This window comes from Borostomias antarcticus (genome assembly GCF_949987555.1).
Source record: "Borostomias antarcticus genome assembly, chromosome: 32".
Classification (NCBI taxonomy): Eukaryota; Metazoa; Chordata; class Actinopteri; order Stomiiformes; family Stomiidae; genus Borostomias; species Borostomias antarcticus.
In genome coordinates this window covers 3,941,020-3,958,579 of record NC_140265.1, presented here as the reverse complement: position 1 = coordinate 3,958,579, position 17,560 = coordinate 3,941,020, and positions in this window count along the sequence as shown.

Here is a 17,560-nt window from a genome sequence, read left to right as displayed (position 1 = left end):
GCGGTACATGGACTACCAGCGGCCGCAGTGCTACTAGGTCTACAGAACTCAATACAGCCTCAGTAGTAGCTGCCACTGATCTCAAGCAGGACACGAGTCCTCTAACAACAGAGTCAAGTCTTTTGGAGTAATAGGCTACCGGTCTGTATCTGTCTCCATGCTTCTGTGCTAATACTGCTGCCATGTAACCTTCCCTCTCGTTCGTGAACAGGTGGAAGGTCTTGTCATAGTCAGGGATACCTAGACAGGGTGCTGTGGACAGTCTTTGTTTAAGTGTCGTTAAAGCCAGTCTGGCTTCGTCAGTCCATGTGATTTTGTCTGAGGGAGCTAATTTCTGTCCATGAGCTAAGTCAGATAGCGGCTGTGTTATCTCTGCAAAGTCAGGAATCCAAGCTCGGCAGTAACCTACAGTCCCAAGCAGTGACATCATCTGTTTTTTGGTTGTGGGCAGGGGAAGTGTAAGAATTACTTTAACACGGTCAGTCCCCAGTGTCTTTCCATCTTTTGTTATTAAGTGACCAAGGTATTTGACCTGCTCACATACTAACTGGATTTTGCTTTTAGACACCTTGTGGCCATTTTCTGCAAGGAAAAACAACAGCGCTCTTGTATCCTCAATACATGACTCCTTGTTTCTACTGGCAAGAAGAAGGTCATCCATGTATTGAATGAGAGTGCTGCCTTTTGGCGGGATGAACCCTTCTAGGTTCCGTGCCAACTCGACATTAAAGATGGTTGGAGAGTCTACATATCCCTGAGGCATTACACACCAGGTATAACTCCGTCCTTGAAAGGTGAACGCGAACCACTCTCTGGAGTCAGGGTGAACAGGGATAGAGAAAAACGCATTACTCAAATCAATAACACTAAAATGTGTAGCTGTGGCAGGTATGGATGACAGAATGGTAACAGGGTTCGGAACAAGGGCTGTTCTAGCATGGACAGCCTCATTAACAATTCTCAAATCTTGAACAAATCTCCATTCACCTGAAGCCTTCCTCACAGGCAGAATAGGGGTGTTGCAAGGTGAGCTGTCAATCTCAACAATAGCACCTCTTTCTAATAAAGAGGCGTGAACCTTAGCAATCCCCTCCTCTGCCTCTGTACTCAGAGGATACTGGGCACGTCTTGGACGGAATGTTCCCTTTGGGCTGACGACTACTGGGTTGACATTCTTAATCCTGCCTATATCAAACTTATCTCTGGCCCACAATGAGTCGGGCACCCCCTGCAACACAGATGGACTTTCTATGTTGTCAGAAGGAATTTGGACAAACGTGGGGTTGAGGCGTTGACCTTCCATTCCACGTACCACAGGTGTCAGCCATCTAAAAGGGAAGCAGCTTACCCCTGTTGTTGGAGAGTATCTTACTTGGTGTGGATCTCCAACCCAGTCAGTAGCTTCCATTGCCGTCTGCAGCCACATGCCTGTCTCCTCCTTGGTAACAAACTCAGAGACACCCAGTGAAATGTGTGGGACACCTTGTTTTTCATCATACAGCTGTTTCTGTGTCTCTGTTAGACACACAGAGAGAGCTGCATGGTCAGGATCTACATACAGCATAGCACATTCAAGAACCTCACTACTTTGTGGTTGTAACCAGACTTTCTCAAAATCATGATCTTGTTGTAGTGGGGATACATTTGCAGTGCAGTGTAATGAAGTCTGTGGTGTGAGGGGGGTGTCATATGAATAACAGGAGTTAATTTTTGAGAACAGCTTAGAACGTTGGAGTGACATCTGATCATTATTTTCAATGTTCCAGGAATATGTCCAACTTGTCATATGTTCTATAAACATAAGGTCGCGCAGTGGTGTTACTTGTTTAGGCCGGATAATGGTGACCCCATTTGAGTCACAGCACATCTGAAAACCTAGTTTGCACAGCAGATCTCTTCCCATTAGGTTGACAGGACAACAATGAGAATAGATAAATTGGTGTTGGAATTCAGCATCATCCAACACAACAGGAAGTGACGTAGTCATTCTCTCAGATTTTTCAATACCTGCTGCACCAATGGTCTTTGCCATTTCATTTGTTAGTTTAGGAACAACATTAATTTTTGAGGAGCTTAGGACTGATGAGTGTGCGCCGGTGTCAGCTAAAAACATGAGTTGCTCTCCATTAACTTCTAAAGTTACTACTGGAAGCTCGGACGGTGTTGTATGCAGATTAAGGTATTGACAAATATGAACAACCTTCTCTTTATCCTGTACAGCTGTACTATCTGACGGTCCCTCAGCAAAACTCTCTGTCTGTTCCTGGCCTAGTCATGACTGTTGCTGTGGGTTGTTCAGGGAAATTCCAGCAGGTGGCGCCGAACCCCAGGTTGCAGGATTCTTTCTCTCATTTCGCTTGCGGTAACTGTGACAGTCTCTGATCCAGTGACCAGTCTTACCACAATGAAAACACACGTCAGTACTGTGTTTGTTCTTATGCCTGCTATTTCCTTTCATGTGACGACCCTGTGGTCGTTGTTCCCTCTCTGATCTCCCGGACTGGTTTTCTATCTGTTCCAGTTGAGCGGCTTGTAACTTCGCTGTACCTAACTTAAGTTCTTTCGCCTCCCTTTGTTCAATGTGAACGCGAAGCCGCTCCGCATACCGGAAATGGTCAACAACTTCCTCGAGCGAAGTTGACTCCCAGGTGTGGCAACACATCCTAACTTGGTCAGACAAAGAGGAGAGAGAGTTATTCATCAACTGTTGTTTTAGAATTTTCTTATAATCGGCATTCTCTTTGTCCATGCCACTGTGTGACGCAAAGACTGATTCCAGTCTTTCCCAAAATTTCTCGAACTGCTCATCGGTTTGTTGTTTACAGTATGTGATACGGTCCCAATCCATTTTCTTTGGGAAACGAGTTTTGATTCTGTTCAACAGCGCAGCATTTTGGTTAGCGAAATCGGCATGAGAAAAAGGCAATGTAATGTCAAACGGATGTTTCACATCCACCCATTTTAGCCCAAGGCATTGTCTCATGATCATGGCGATTTCCTCTGCGTGAGGCTCATACATACGAACTAAACTGTTAAAAAGAGTTTCAAACTCGTCAATATCTTTAGTTGGATCGGGCAACGTTTTAGCAACATCACGAAGTTCGTCTGAACGCCACGGTCTGTACACCCTGATTTCAGGGGTCCAGGCCTCGTGGCCATCTGCATCATCTATCTGAGACGGTCGGGGATTAGGGTTCGGGCATCGTACCATTGGGGCTAGGAGTTGCGGTTCCTCCAGACTATTACTAGCTATTTGTAGTTGTTCCAAATTTAACTTAGCCTCAACTATGGCTCTAGCCAATTCTTTCTTCCTGTCCTGCTCTTGCTTTGTGTGACATCTAGTCGACAGAGCTATAGAATGGACGGGAGAAGAGGGTGGTCCTGGAGGTACGCTCCGGTCGGGGGAAAGGGGCGCATTTAATTCGTATTGCGGAGGCGCCTGCATGTGAGGTGCAGAGGCAATACTGGAAGGGGATACGGCAGAGAGAGAAGGGACGTGGCTAATAATGGCGGGGGCATTGTTAGGAGGTGGGATCACGGCGCAACGAGTCGAGGGACAGAAGTCTAGGTCAGAGTGATTCACTGGGGGAAGCGGCGGAGACGCCGTTGGCTGTATAGTTTCACTGTATCTTTTCTCTGACTTCAAAAACCCTTCCCGTGCTACTGACTCCCAAATTTTAAACGCTGCCCAATCGATAGCATTTCCACTTTTCTTACCCAACTTTGTCTTCTCAAATGCTTGCAGTTGAACTCTAATGTTGGCCAGAGCTTTAACGCTAAGAGTACCAGATGGAGACGGAAAACTGCTATGTTTAGCCCAGAGCTGAATTTGCCAACAGGCACTGGCAGAATATTTTAGCGCAACAATTTTAGCCGGACCAGACAATTTGAGAATATCAAGTGGCGAGCTAGTAACGGCACCCATTTTGCACCAAATCGCTTACGGAAAAACAAACCAAAAAAAAACACTCTCCTACACTCCTTCCTAACACGGAGATGAACGTCTCTCAGACTACTCACTAGCAGTTACGATTTACGGCCCTTAAAAACAGTGTCGGCAAAAAAAATAAACAGTACTGTTACCTGAAAAAAAATGTATATATACAGCGCTTAAACAAACACATACAAGACAGAGCTGAAGTTCAAACAGTAAACATAGCAGACTAACAATCCCGTGCACATACAATAAAGAAAGACAGCAAAACTCGCACGGGGACGCAAACACAAAGACCGACCAAAAGACGACCAAACGACGACTTAACACACGGATCGTACCAAAATACTGTACAGCTTTGGTCAAAGCTAACGCTCGTTAGGTCCACCAATTCTGATCAAAGCTAACTTCTCGTTAGGTTTACCAATCCGGTCAAAGCTAACTTTTCGTTAGGTTTACCAATCTGATCAAAGCCAACTTCTCGTTAGGTTTACCAATCTTGATCAAAGCTAACTTCTCGTTAGGTTTACCAATCTACCCGGGATCAAAATGGGAAAACGTTTCTCCAAGAAACGCGGATTTGGAAACACCAAATCACTCCCTGTAGCTACTTTTCTGCGGCTTTAATCTCATCCGCGACCGGCCAAAAGGGAAGCCTGTTCTGAACACTGCTTATACCCTCGTAACGAAACAAGGACGAAGTCAAAGGACAATACGATATAAAATCTATTGCTGTTCACAACCTCCTTAGATAATTACTTTAACTTATATTACTAAAAATACCCACGCTGGGGTTTTCTGTTTTCAATAATCCAGACCAACAAGCTGAACCGAAACCAAGGCAAATAACAAGCATAAAAGGATCTTTCAACGTACCGTGAGTTTTAGCCGAGTGGAACCAACGGCGGGGCGTCTCCAAAAGCAATGCGCATAGACGCAACGAGAGAAGCTTCCCAAAGCGGCTACCGCTTCCGCACGTCTGCGTCCCTCGGTTCCACTCCAGGCGAACCTCACCGCAGTCGAATCCCGTCCCGAGTCGCCAATTGTAGTTGCTTAAAAAAGAAAGTATTTGCCAAAGCCTGAGGTTCGCTTAAAAAGATGTTCAGTCAGGTTTATTAAGAAACAATACGATTGCAAACGGACTTCAAAATAGTAAAAACACAGCGTGATTCTATCAGAGAAGAAGTGAAAGTCAGATCGCCAAACTGCCCCTTATATTGCTTCAAACCAACGAGGTAGTAGGTGTCATTTGATTGGCTGAGTCGGATATCACCCAGTGGGCGGGGGATGAAAACTTACTTTGAATATACTTTGAATATAGACAAAGGTCTGAGTCAGGGCAGGAAGGACAAGGTGTGGCCTTTCTGACTTGGACAAAAGAGCGAAGCAGAGGAGTCTGTTTACAATTACAATGGGTGTTTATAATCATAAAGGGAGATTGAAACCTAGGGGTTTTCAGGGGACTTGATGAATAGAAAGGATATGCATCTGAATAGTCTTGAGACTGTGTGTTAAATTCCATGACAGATGAAAAGGGTAAAACTGAAAAACATGGAGAGTCATTGCATTGATCGATGCAGTCCGTTCAAATAGGCATCAAAAGATAAAGTAGGCCCATTTAAAATGACCAATTACATCTTCAAATCCCTTCCCTACTAACACAATCAGGTTGCAGCAATGTTGCAGAAACGTGCAATTTAGACTTTTGTATGGTCCACTCAACGTCAAGTTAAACGTGCATGCAACGCAAACGCGGTATCTGCACACAAGTTGCTGCAACGTGCAGGTCCAACGTGTCTGCAACGTGCCTGCAATGTCCACACAACGTTGTGATTTCCGTGATGATTTCGATGTATATTGCTGCAACGTTGTATACACGTTTATATATTACTTTGTTACGTTGCTGCAACGTGGTCTACACTTCCGTTGGCTACCTTTATAATTTGCATTACAAAACAAATCAGCTCCTTGCACAAGCTCCACTACTTCCTGAAACTCTACAGGCATATTTCTTTACCGTCCTATACTATTGGATAGCAATTGCGATGAATCCGGTGTGCAGCACACCTGATCAATCACTTCCATCCACTAGTATAGGACAGGAAAGAAATACGCCTGTAGAGTGTCAGGAAGTAGTGGAGCTTGTGCAAAGAGCCTATTAATGCTATAGTCAATGCAGCAAGCAAAATGATGGTACAAAAGTTATGACACAACACCATTAACAGTTAAGAACAATTTATTTTATTAAAAAAGTACACAAAATGTCTGGCCTGCAACATGATAAACAAGTTTTAAAAACAAAAAGGATTTTAAAAAACAACAACAAAAAAAGTTATTTACAAAAAAAGTTATTTACAAAAAAAATGACAGGCTGTGCTCAGATAGGCTGGGGGGGGGGGGCTTTGCTCAGATGGGCTGCGGGTGGGCGTCAGATGGGCTGGGGGGGGGGCTGTGCTCAGATGGGCTGGGGGGCAGCTAGGAAGGGAAGTCTTCCTCATCAGAATGCTGGGGAGTGCTCAGATGGACTGTTCTTGGATGGGCTGTGCTCAGACGGACTTCTGCAGATACCTAAAGACATAATGAAATGGCCGTAAATACACAATGCACATACATGCACAAAAAAGTGGTACACAATCTTTGGAACCATGCAGTGTCACTGGGTAGGAGAAACCAAAAAAAAAAGACATCACTTACCCTTCTGCATTTAGCAGGGGCATGTTTTAATGTCTCCTGCAGCTGGGCGGCCACCTCCGCCATCGTAGCCTTCGGCATGGAGACCATAACTGCACCTTTAAGTTATCAAGAAAGGTAATGGTTTCAATTCACATCGGTCATGGAACAAAGACGATGTATTAAAAAATATTAAAAATATGAACCATTTCTTACGTGTTAGAACATTGAAGTGTCATACTCTTCAGTGGCTTCTTCCCCTTCTTCCCGTGCACACTGTAGGCGCTCCACACCGCATGTGTGGCAACAGCTGACAGCACCCGCCGGACTGTGTCCGCCAAGTCTCTGCCACCAATGGCACCTAGGTATTGTGTCTGCAAAACAAAGACAGTCATTTACTTTACCCTTCCCTGCAAAAATAAGACAAAGTTCTGCCCTGGAGACACTCACCATCTTCCTCTGATGTTCCCGGTCCTTCAACCTGGCCTCAAAGACCTGCAGCTCCTCCTCCGTTTGGGCAGGGTCCAGTACATCCAGCACTTCTCCCTGGGCTCCAGACTCCCCAGGCCGCATGCTCTGGGCCAGTTCCCTCACACTCTGTGCAAGCTCACAGAGTTGCTCCCGCAAGTCTGAGAACTGCTGATGTACAGACCTCTGGAAATCAAGATAAACACAGATGTGGCTATAAGTACATTGACATAAAACTAAATGAAACTCAAAATATATCCCTGCATGCAACATGAAGTAGTTCCATACCAGCATCTGCAGAGCAGCATCGATTCGGTAGAGGGGTACATGGAGTCAATGGTACTGGAGCCGTTTTCTTGGGCGACGGCATCACAGACCTAACTGAAAACCAAAAGGGATAAAGGAAAGGGATTAGCAGGAAACTTTATGGTGTTGGCAGCATGCTTTGGCTTCTGGCATTTGAAGGAAAATAAATTAAGACATTAACAGGTAGACATCACAACACCACAGCAGTACATGCCACTCTTACCTGGTCTGGCTGGGGTGCTATACCTGGGGTCTGGGCCCCGCTCGCTCACATGGGACAAGCTTGGAAAATCTGCAAGATGAGTAAAATGGTATTCAAAATAAATAAAAAATAGTCCAACTATCAGTGTGAAGCAGGCATAGACATTTCATTTCAACACAAACATGCATACCTGGATTGTACAGCACACGTGGATTGTACTGGACAGCCGGCAGAGGCCTTTCAACTCCGGCACCTGGCATACCGTCTTTGGCCTGCATTGTGGGGACCAACGGCTGCCCGGGGCTTGGAATATCTAGTGGAATATCAGTAAATTAGCTCAGATTACTCGATTTCAAAAGTACTACTCTTTTGGGACTGTTGAATGCACTTTAGTATATTACCTTCGTCACTGGAGTGATAGTGCGTGTTGCGCCGTCTCTTTCGAACGTCTTGGCACTCGTCCATTGACGACTGCTGCTCAAAGACTTTTGCCATGAGCCTGGCACCTTCGTAATGATCTGTGTGCATAAAGTACCATAATCAATACATTTCAGCCATCCTTTTTCCTCAGAATAATGAGTCATGATCTTCCCCCCACCCCCATCAGTATTTTTTAACAGCTTAAAATGCAAACAGTACCAGTTGTGGACTTTGGGAAAACCCGGACTCTGTGGAGCGCCCAGCCAGGGTTAGGTTCCACACAGCTCTTTATCCGTTGGCTGACTCATTCATTGGCCAGGAACACATCTGCAACTGTGAGTGAAACCATGTTAGTACCCGCTTCCCTGTACAATTGAAAAGTAGCACACCAATCAGAAACATTGTTCACACAAACATGTTCTTACCCCATCCTTTTTGGAGAGCCAGGATACTGGGACAACCGACACAGTGTCCTCCCCCAGAAACTCCACACTGCAATACAGTCTGCCCAGTAAACAAAAAAATATTACGTTTATAAACACATAAGGACCCTATGGGAAAGTAGGCAGAGGGGAAGAAGTGACTAAAACAACAATTCAACAAGTCATTACAGCCAATAAGTAATTAGTGACACGCCACTATTCTATACTATTCTTTTTTTTTTTTTGATTCTCTGCCGGCCCAGGACAGATGCGGTCAATGGCGGTCAATCATCAGTGTGGGAAACATGAAGCTAGTTTAGGCATTAGCCACTGCAGTGCATAGATTAAATGTATAAGGCCCGTGAATCACGCGTTACTACTCGCAGTTTTAACAGGAACGCCTGTTTTTGACTCGTGAACTCCAACAATACACACCGATACTACTAATGTGGCAAACAAAGCTGCCTCCATCTTTGTTTCGAGCTAACGTTATTGTCTATGATACCGCGGTTACCTCGTCGGTGGCATTGTTCTCAATCTCCCACTTTCCAGATAAATGGAAATATATAAAGCATTATCTTGGCTTCGCCTTCACTGTTGCCTACAGATGTTGGAAGTTAGAAATGTAACTTGCTGCAGCATTTCACGTCGCGGTATTTGGCAGGGAAATCCCGTTGGAAATCTCGTGGGATTTCAGACGGGTGTTATTTCGTTTTAGTGATGCACCACCGCCAGGTGGCGTCTTTGAGTAGATTTAGCAGGCTGGGCTCAGTGTTTTTCTCCTATAGTCTACGAATGAAGCATCATTAAATTTCAAATTCTTTAATTTAAATGCTCTGTTGTAAAGCACTTTGAGCTGAAGGTATCTGTATGAAAGGGGCTATACAAATAACGTTTAATTGTTATTATTACCTTGTTCTCAAACACATGTTTTATCCATCTCGATGTAATTTAATTATTACGAACACCTATAATATATCTAGGCCTACAGTAGCCTATCTATCTCGGCAACTGACGTCGGGTCAAGACGTGGTGTCTGTTAAGTCAAATGCGCAAAATAACAGTATTGTAAATATATTTGTTAGTAAAGATGTGGTGAACGTGAGGGTTTTGCGTTTTGTTTCTGGAACGCATTCAACTGGTAGGCTACTCGTAAACCCCGGAAGTAAATTTGAAGACAGGGCACCAGCTAATGTAGCCAAGTCTGAGCGCAGTAGGCTATATGGCTTCAGCACGATACAAAGACAAAATAAGCTTGATCGGAGGTGTGGTTCCATACAAAATTGAAATAGTCGCCATGAGTAAAGATCACTCATTGCCAATCATATCCGGACATTAACTATCTTGTGCATATAGCGGCAGGTTTGACAGTGAGACATCAACCGATAATTGTAATAATGCGATTATTGAAATGGTCTTGTGAACGCCTTTATCTGATTTCCAAAATCGGGGTAAGGTCCATAGGACGATTGTGGGTTTTCATTTGCACATAACTATATTTTATATATATAAAACATTGAAGTCCGCCTGTCAATGACTTTCCCTAAAATTGTGTTCTGTTGCACCCCCTATTGTTAAATTATAAATGAAAAAACATACACAATATTTTGTTATTTGAATGATCTTGAATATATATATATATTCAAGATCATTCAAATAACAAAATATCGTGTATGTTTTTATTTATTTATACCGGCCGCCAGCTGTTCAATGAACGGCTATAGGGAATGCGCAGTTTCGCGCTGGCTACAGCCTATTATATGCACAGTTTCGCGCTATGTAGGCTATTATAAATAAGTATTATTCATTGGGAATAGCTTGGACTCGCTGGGGACGGGTGGAGAGACGCAGAGCCTCCCCAGACGCGACATCTCCAGTTGGCTGAAGAGCTGCGCGCTCTGGCCTCCAAACAGCCACCGGCTGCGCCCCTCGCAGTGTCCACAGAAGAATACCCCCCTTGCTGCAGCAAGAACAGAACTGTCTATCTACTGTCTACTTAGGCTATAAAAGAAATTCTATAGGGCCTATTGAACGCCTTACTTTGTACAGTAGGCTACAATTACAAGACGCATAGGCCTAGCCTACCGTACAAAATGATGCGTTCTCATATGCCTATATTAACTTAGATACTTAGAGATGTATTTCTCTTTCTGTTAGGATCAAAAGTATCATGAAAGCGGTTGTCATTTGATTCTGGAGCAATAACAATGGAATGATGATTAATTTACTAAAATCCATTTTCGGTTTAAATTAATATCCAGTACTGTACCTACGCTACTATAATATAACGTTAGCTGAAACCAATCAACAGCGAAATTAGGTGAGGTGGAAAACCGTTTGGAAATGGAAAATGTGAACGCACTCAGTCTTGCACGCACGCAGTAGCCTTGTACTAGAATGGATTCCCTGTCTCACGTTCTGCCTTTATTCAGGCTATGCACCTTGCAATCAATGTATTTTTATATCTACAGTAGACTGTAGACTCTGTCTTTTATTTCGCTACTGGTATAGCCTACTTTCAGTATAATTAAATTACAACCAGAGAACAAGGAGTTTGAGTTCATAGATGTTAGCTAACTGGTACAGTAGTTAGCTAGCTAGCTGATCCCTGTGTCATGTGTTGTTTGTTTACGTTGCAGTCTAGCTTACAATAGCTTCTCACACCGTTCACTACCATTCCATATTTCTGATTTAAGGTCCCATGACGGGGTTCTCTTCCTGCTTCTGCCTAAGCCCTCCACAATACCACAACACAACGGTGTCATGTTTTACCGAAGGAGAAGAAGACGGTAGCTAGCAGTAGCTAAAGCAGTTAATAATTATTAATTATGCTCAGGTCATAATGTCCGTTGAAAATAATTCCCTCTAAGCAGAATTTGAATTGTATTAAAATAGGCTAAAATTAAATTTCCACATATTCTGATTCCTTCTAGGTCTATATAAAAAAAAACATTTTTCTAATGTGTAGCCTATAGGCGATGAACAAAACAGCCACAATGTAGCCTGCTTAGCGAGCGAGAGGGCAGTCTACCATAAAGTGTATAACCATAATGTAATATATCTAGACTACATGCATTGTGGTATTTCTTTATATAGCCAATTGTTTCTCAATAAACAGTTATGTCATCCTCTGAGTCCGAATGTAGGCTAATAGACCGGCAGCTCTAAATGGCTTCCCAATCAATGAGACATGGTTGTAAAAATGATGTTTTATTGATGAAAATGATAAAACTGAAAAACATGGAGTCATTGCATTGATCGATGCAGTCCGCTACCAGCAAACACTGAAAATACAGGTCCTCCAGCGAACCTGGACTAGACTATTGTAACCCCCCCCCCCCAAATTCTTTTATATTCAAATAAACTGGATGAACCGGTTTCCTAGCCCTGGATCGTGGGAGGGGGGTAGCCTGCGTTAGCGGGTGCTTTGCCATGACTGGCCATTGAATTCGCTAGTTTGATTGATAGATGGATGGATTAACGGTCCAAAGTAGATTGTGCAAGTATTGTATAGGCCCATGTGTAAGAGATGAATGGCTAAGCATGAACTCAGCCAGAGGTAGGCAGATTATCAGCATTATCACCAGTCTCAATTTATGTCTCAATTTATGTGTTGCCATTCATTTAAACCACCATCTCATCTAGACTACTTCTGTTGCTGCATTTTTACATTTATGCTTTCATGATTTTAGAGCGCAATAAACATTTTACAGGATTCCAAAAAGTCCATCCATTCATCCAACTTTGTTCTGAGCGCAGCGCAGGCTGGTATCTACTGTCAAGGCTCACGACTGATGCACTCCCTTAACACGTCTCAACTCCCGAGACCATCAAGATAATTTCAATATGAAAGACCTTGGGATTCCAGGAGTCAAGGCCGTTTCAGACGGGGAGCGACATTCCGCCTGCGTTCTGCTCGGATCAGCGGGGGACGCACGCGTCCTGCGCGCAGCGGGGCAAGCTGACTACAATTCAGCTCTTGTCGCGGGCGGGCGCGCAGCCTAGTTCCATATGAGAACACTCCTCGGTCCAATTCCGTATAGTAGATCAGCCTGTGTACTTTCAACGAATGTATTATTAGACATAATATCATAATAATATATATAGCCTTCAACGACCTCGTGAGCTGCCTGCCTGATGGTCTCAGGGCTAAAGAGACCGCGCGTCGTTCCTCACCCTAACTATTGGCATGCTATCAATGAAAGAAAATACATTGTAAATAAACATGGTTTTAGGCTATTGTTTTTATGTAGGCCTATAGATTAAGCTATTTGTGTTCATAAGGTAACGTCATTGTAAACGAAAGTAGCCTATAGCCTATAATCCAATTGACTGGAACCAGGGGGTTTGACAAAAGTTATGAGGCAAAATAATTTGTCTTGACTGAATTCAAGATGTATCTTTCACATTAAAACTACATACAAAGCTGGGAATGCTAAGAAAATTGCATATGTTTGCAAACTAAAACAAGTGAACACAATTTTACAATCGAAAATGCTTATGAGACCATTATTTTACTTATATGGGGCAAAAGTGGTTTCTCTTCCTGCTTCTGCCTAAGCCCTCCACAATACCACAACACAACGGTGTCATGTTTTACCGAAGGAGAAGTGAAGACGGTAGCTAGCAGTAGCTAAAGCAGTTAGCTAATGTTAAGATCATTCCTCTAGCTGCTTTGCTGCTAATGCGAGTTCGTCTCCGTTCCTGCCCGAGAAACAGAAGTTGAACTAATAGCATCAAAATAGCTACAGCTGTACTATCGTGCAGCTTCACAGGCTGCTATTAGCAGACAGCACTAAAGTTGACAAAATCACACTTGCACATCATTAGAATTCCAACCATTAATATGGGATTTATCATTCAACTAAACATGGAACCTGAATACTACCTGATATTTCAACCTGCTGCCATCTGTGATCGGCGCGTCTGCTTGTTTGAGTCATGAATATCTTACGCAGTGACATTCCATGTAGTGTCCCAAAACTGTTAAATCATTCCCCATGTAGTTCACTATGAGTCACACTCAATACATCCATGGTAATAGTGAGTGAACCATTTCAAACACATCTCTGGTCAGCTCCGTTAGCCATCTTCCTCGTCCTGATGCCATGTTCCATATGAGAACACTCAGTCAGCCTAATGTATTAAACTTCTACTTGTCCCGACAGTTAACAGATATAGACCCGGCGACATTTACAGAGATAGAAACTATAAATAGATAGGCTTTGTTCGTAATAATTAAATTACAACCAGACAGAGAACAAGGAGTTTGAGAACGGTAGGCGAGATGAGCTACAGCGCTGGGTCAATGAGTGGTGTTACTGCGCCCCTATGGGCAGGCGAGCGGTGGTGCGGAATGACGTAAAGCGCCTGTTAGAATACCGCGGGTCAAGTTACATTCTTATGTTCCCACATCTGTATGTAAAATTAGCCTAAGATTCGTGATGGCCTTAGAAAGCCTGACACGAGCGAGCTCCCAACGTGAGTCTCAAATTCAGCAGTCGAACAAACAATTCACATTTCCCTCAGTCCAGCGGCCATTTTAGAGTAACGCTAACTAACAAACTACCAGCTCAGACCGTTCGCTTATGTTTCTGCAAATGTTCGCGGCGAACACAAAGCCAGCAGTAACAGAAAAAAGGTTTGCAATAGTTTGTCGGAGTATTTGCAATATTGTCTAAACGTTAGCCAAGTTCGGGCCTTGACTTAGCTAGCTAACACTAGGTAGCGTGCTAGCTAGCATTAGCTAACGTTAGCTAGCTATCATTGGGCTTCCAATTCCTGAACTTAGTTTAGCGTGCAGGTTATGAGTTACTTCTGTTTACTTAAATTATTACCGGTAAGTAAACAAATAAATAGCTAAACCAACAGTCAAATCAATGTAATTTGATGAGAAAAACCCCCGAGGTAACTGGTATAACTTACCAGAGATGAAGTTCGCACCACACTGTGTTTGTTGGTCCCCAATCTGCTCTCTTTATGGATTTAAACCACAGCTTTCGGCGGTTCCTGTGAAAAGGGTGACATCTCAAGGGGATGCTGAAGAATCTGAGGCCATCATCTTGTCCTTTTCTGTTTGTACAGTTCACAGCAGCTTTGAGGCATAATTAGCTACATGAAACGGAGCTCCTGGCTACTGTGGTGAGTTCGTTTGCCTTTTTACCTAGAGGCTGCGTGCTCGCTCTGCTGTGACGTAGGCGGCGAACCCATCTATAGGGAGGCAAAGTAATCTCATCGCCCCCTAGTGGAAGCGTTCCATAATGCCGAGAGAATGAATGGGATTTCTCGACACGTCTTTTGAAAAATGATATCTTGGTCGACACCTAAAAGTTAGTAGAATTTTTTTTAATTAATGAAAAAGCATTCAATTTATAACAAACAGGGAAATATACAATCAATAACATTTATAAGATGAGTTATTCACCTCAACATACAGTACAATATGAAGGATATAAGCGAAAATTAAAAAAAAGAAAAAAAGACAGGAGCAGTTTGGCAAAGAATCCTGCCTACTTTAACTGGAGTTGAAGCAAGCAAGCAGTGATGTCACGGGATAGCCCGATTGCAATCCTAATGCTAGCCTAATAGGACTTTAATCCAACGTTATTTAATGACGTTGCAGGGACCAATATTGCCAATGTTTCTGCAACGTTGCAGAAAAGTCTAATTAGACTTAGGAGGGTAAAGTTATTTTCGACCTTAGATGGACGTTGTCACAACATCGCCTGATGGTAACGTTGCAACTTACCTAAGTACAACTTATGTGCAACGTTGCTGCAACCCACTGTGTTAGTAGGGAATCAGTCCGTTAAATCTAGTCGTTAATTGTCCACGTTTTCAATAGAGATGGATAGGCATTATTGGTGATATTAAATAAGGGTCATCGCTCTCTATGAATCATTCATATTCAAGGGCGTTTTGTTATTTTGAAGGCTACTCGTAGGCTAGCAGTAGGATTTGAAAGCAGCCCAAGACAGAGGCGCGCATGCGCTCCTGACCCCCGAGTGACCAGCCCATGATCCGACGAGAGAGAGGGAGGGGAGAGAGAGATAGGGTGGAGGCGGGGAGAGGTGAATGGGTGAATGAGAGGCCGCTTTGGATAAAAGCGTTATACGTAAATGCACTCCATTTACCATCTGATCAACTATGAGTTGATGGAATGAGAAAGAGGGGGGAATGGGTGAATTCATTGGAGTGTGACGCCCTCTAGTGGTGAGAATTGTGAGTCACACACTGAGAACCTAGGTCAAGTACACACACTGTACATTTGACTTGAGGTGCGTTAGATTTATCTGAGTTTGCACTTTTGAGGCCCAAGTATGAGAGAGCTAACTGTCTTTTATCCATATCTGGGCAACATAACCCAGACCTCCCGGAGTCCGATAGATACCCCTGTGTCTGCTGTGGATGTCGTAGCATTTAGTTAACACACACACACGTACACACAGACATACACCAGCCCACTTCCGGCTTTAGGCCTGGGCCATAGCAAACACACACCAGTATTTGCCATGTCTCTCCTATGATGCTTTTTAAGCCTCTCTTACTCTGAAATGTAATTTAATGTAATTTATTGCTTTATAAATGTTCTTAGCCGGTAGACAAACATACTCCTGGAGCTTGCTCGATCGCTTTGTTGAGAGGGGTCAGGGAAGAATTTTTACAGCTCACTTATCTGGCCCCCGGGTGATTACTGTTTTTTTCCTTCCCTCTGGAATATGTAGAGAGTGGGTCGTATGCCCTCCTCCCTTGTTCTCTGTAAAGCGCATTGTGTTGCCTCTGGGTATGAAATGCGCTCTACAAATAAAGCTTTGATTGATTGATTGATTGATTGATAACGCATGAAAGAAACCTGAGACAACTTTAAAGGTTATGTACATTTATACAGTTTCACAAATACAGTACGTCATTAACAGTAATGTCACATGACACAGACATTCAGATATGGAGCAACATAGAACCATTTGGGGGGAGTCACTATAGGAGCAGAAAACACTCTTCTATTGTACATAGATAAGTACTTTATACATAATGTATACATACAAAATATATTCCAAACGTGTCACCATATCACAATAGCCTGGACAAAACACATAAAAACAGTTTGGTACAAAATCTCATTAGCAAAAAATAATAATAGGTGAATTCTATCTATGGAGTGATTGCTTTTACAAAGAGAAGTGGAACGCTACAGAAATACCGATGCAGATATACTGTACAATGCAGATTCTCAACCTCTGTTTCTGCGTTCGTCTGACTACCTCCACTACCAACAACGACACAAAGCTATGCTCCTGAGGTCTTTGGCCTTTGACCTTTCTGGATTGTTCAACCTAAAAGGAGGTGAGAGTTAGGATGATCAGTAGGGAGTGTTGTCAACACTGACCCTATCATTACGGTAACTGGCACATCCACAGAGTTGCTTTTGAGGCTGAGTTGAAGGAGTAGATGTTGTTTTTTTTTGCTTCCCTCTGGAATATGTAGGGGTGGGTCGTATGCCCTCCTCCCTTGTTCTCTGTAAAGCGCATTGTGTTGCCTCTGGGTATGAAATGTGCTATACAAATAAAGCTTTGATTGATTGATTGATGTTAGCAGGGTGAAGCAGTAGATGTTCGAGGGAGAAGCAGTAGATGTAAAGGTTGAAGCATTAGATGTTCGAGGGTGAAGCAGTAGATGTTAGAGGCTGAAGCAGTAGATGTTAGAGGCTGAAGCAGTAGATGTTAGGGGGTGAAGCAGTAGATGTTAGAGGGTGAAGCAGTAGATGTTAGGGGGTGAAGCAGTAGATGTTAGAGGGTGAAGCAGTAGATGTTCGAGGGTGAAGCAGTAGATGTTAGCAGGGTGAAGCAGTAGATGTTAGAGGCTGAAGCAGTAGATGTTCGAGGGTGAAGCAGTAGATGTAAAGGTTGAAGCAGTAGATGTAAAGGTTGAAGCAGTAGAGGTTAGCAGTATACGTTAGCAGGGTGAAGGAACTCATCCTGTTCGTCTTTGGTTTGTAATTTCTGGATTGTTCGACCTCACCAGAGAGCTCCAGGTGAGGAGCTTGAGGGGGAGGAGCTTGAGAAGCTTGTTAGTAACGTATCCTTCTACACTCCTGTCTTTGCGTGTTGTTGGGTACAAGTAGGTCATGTGATTCTAAGA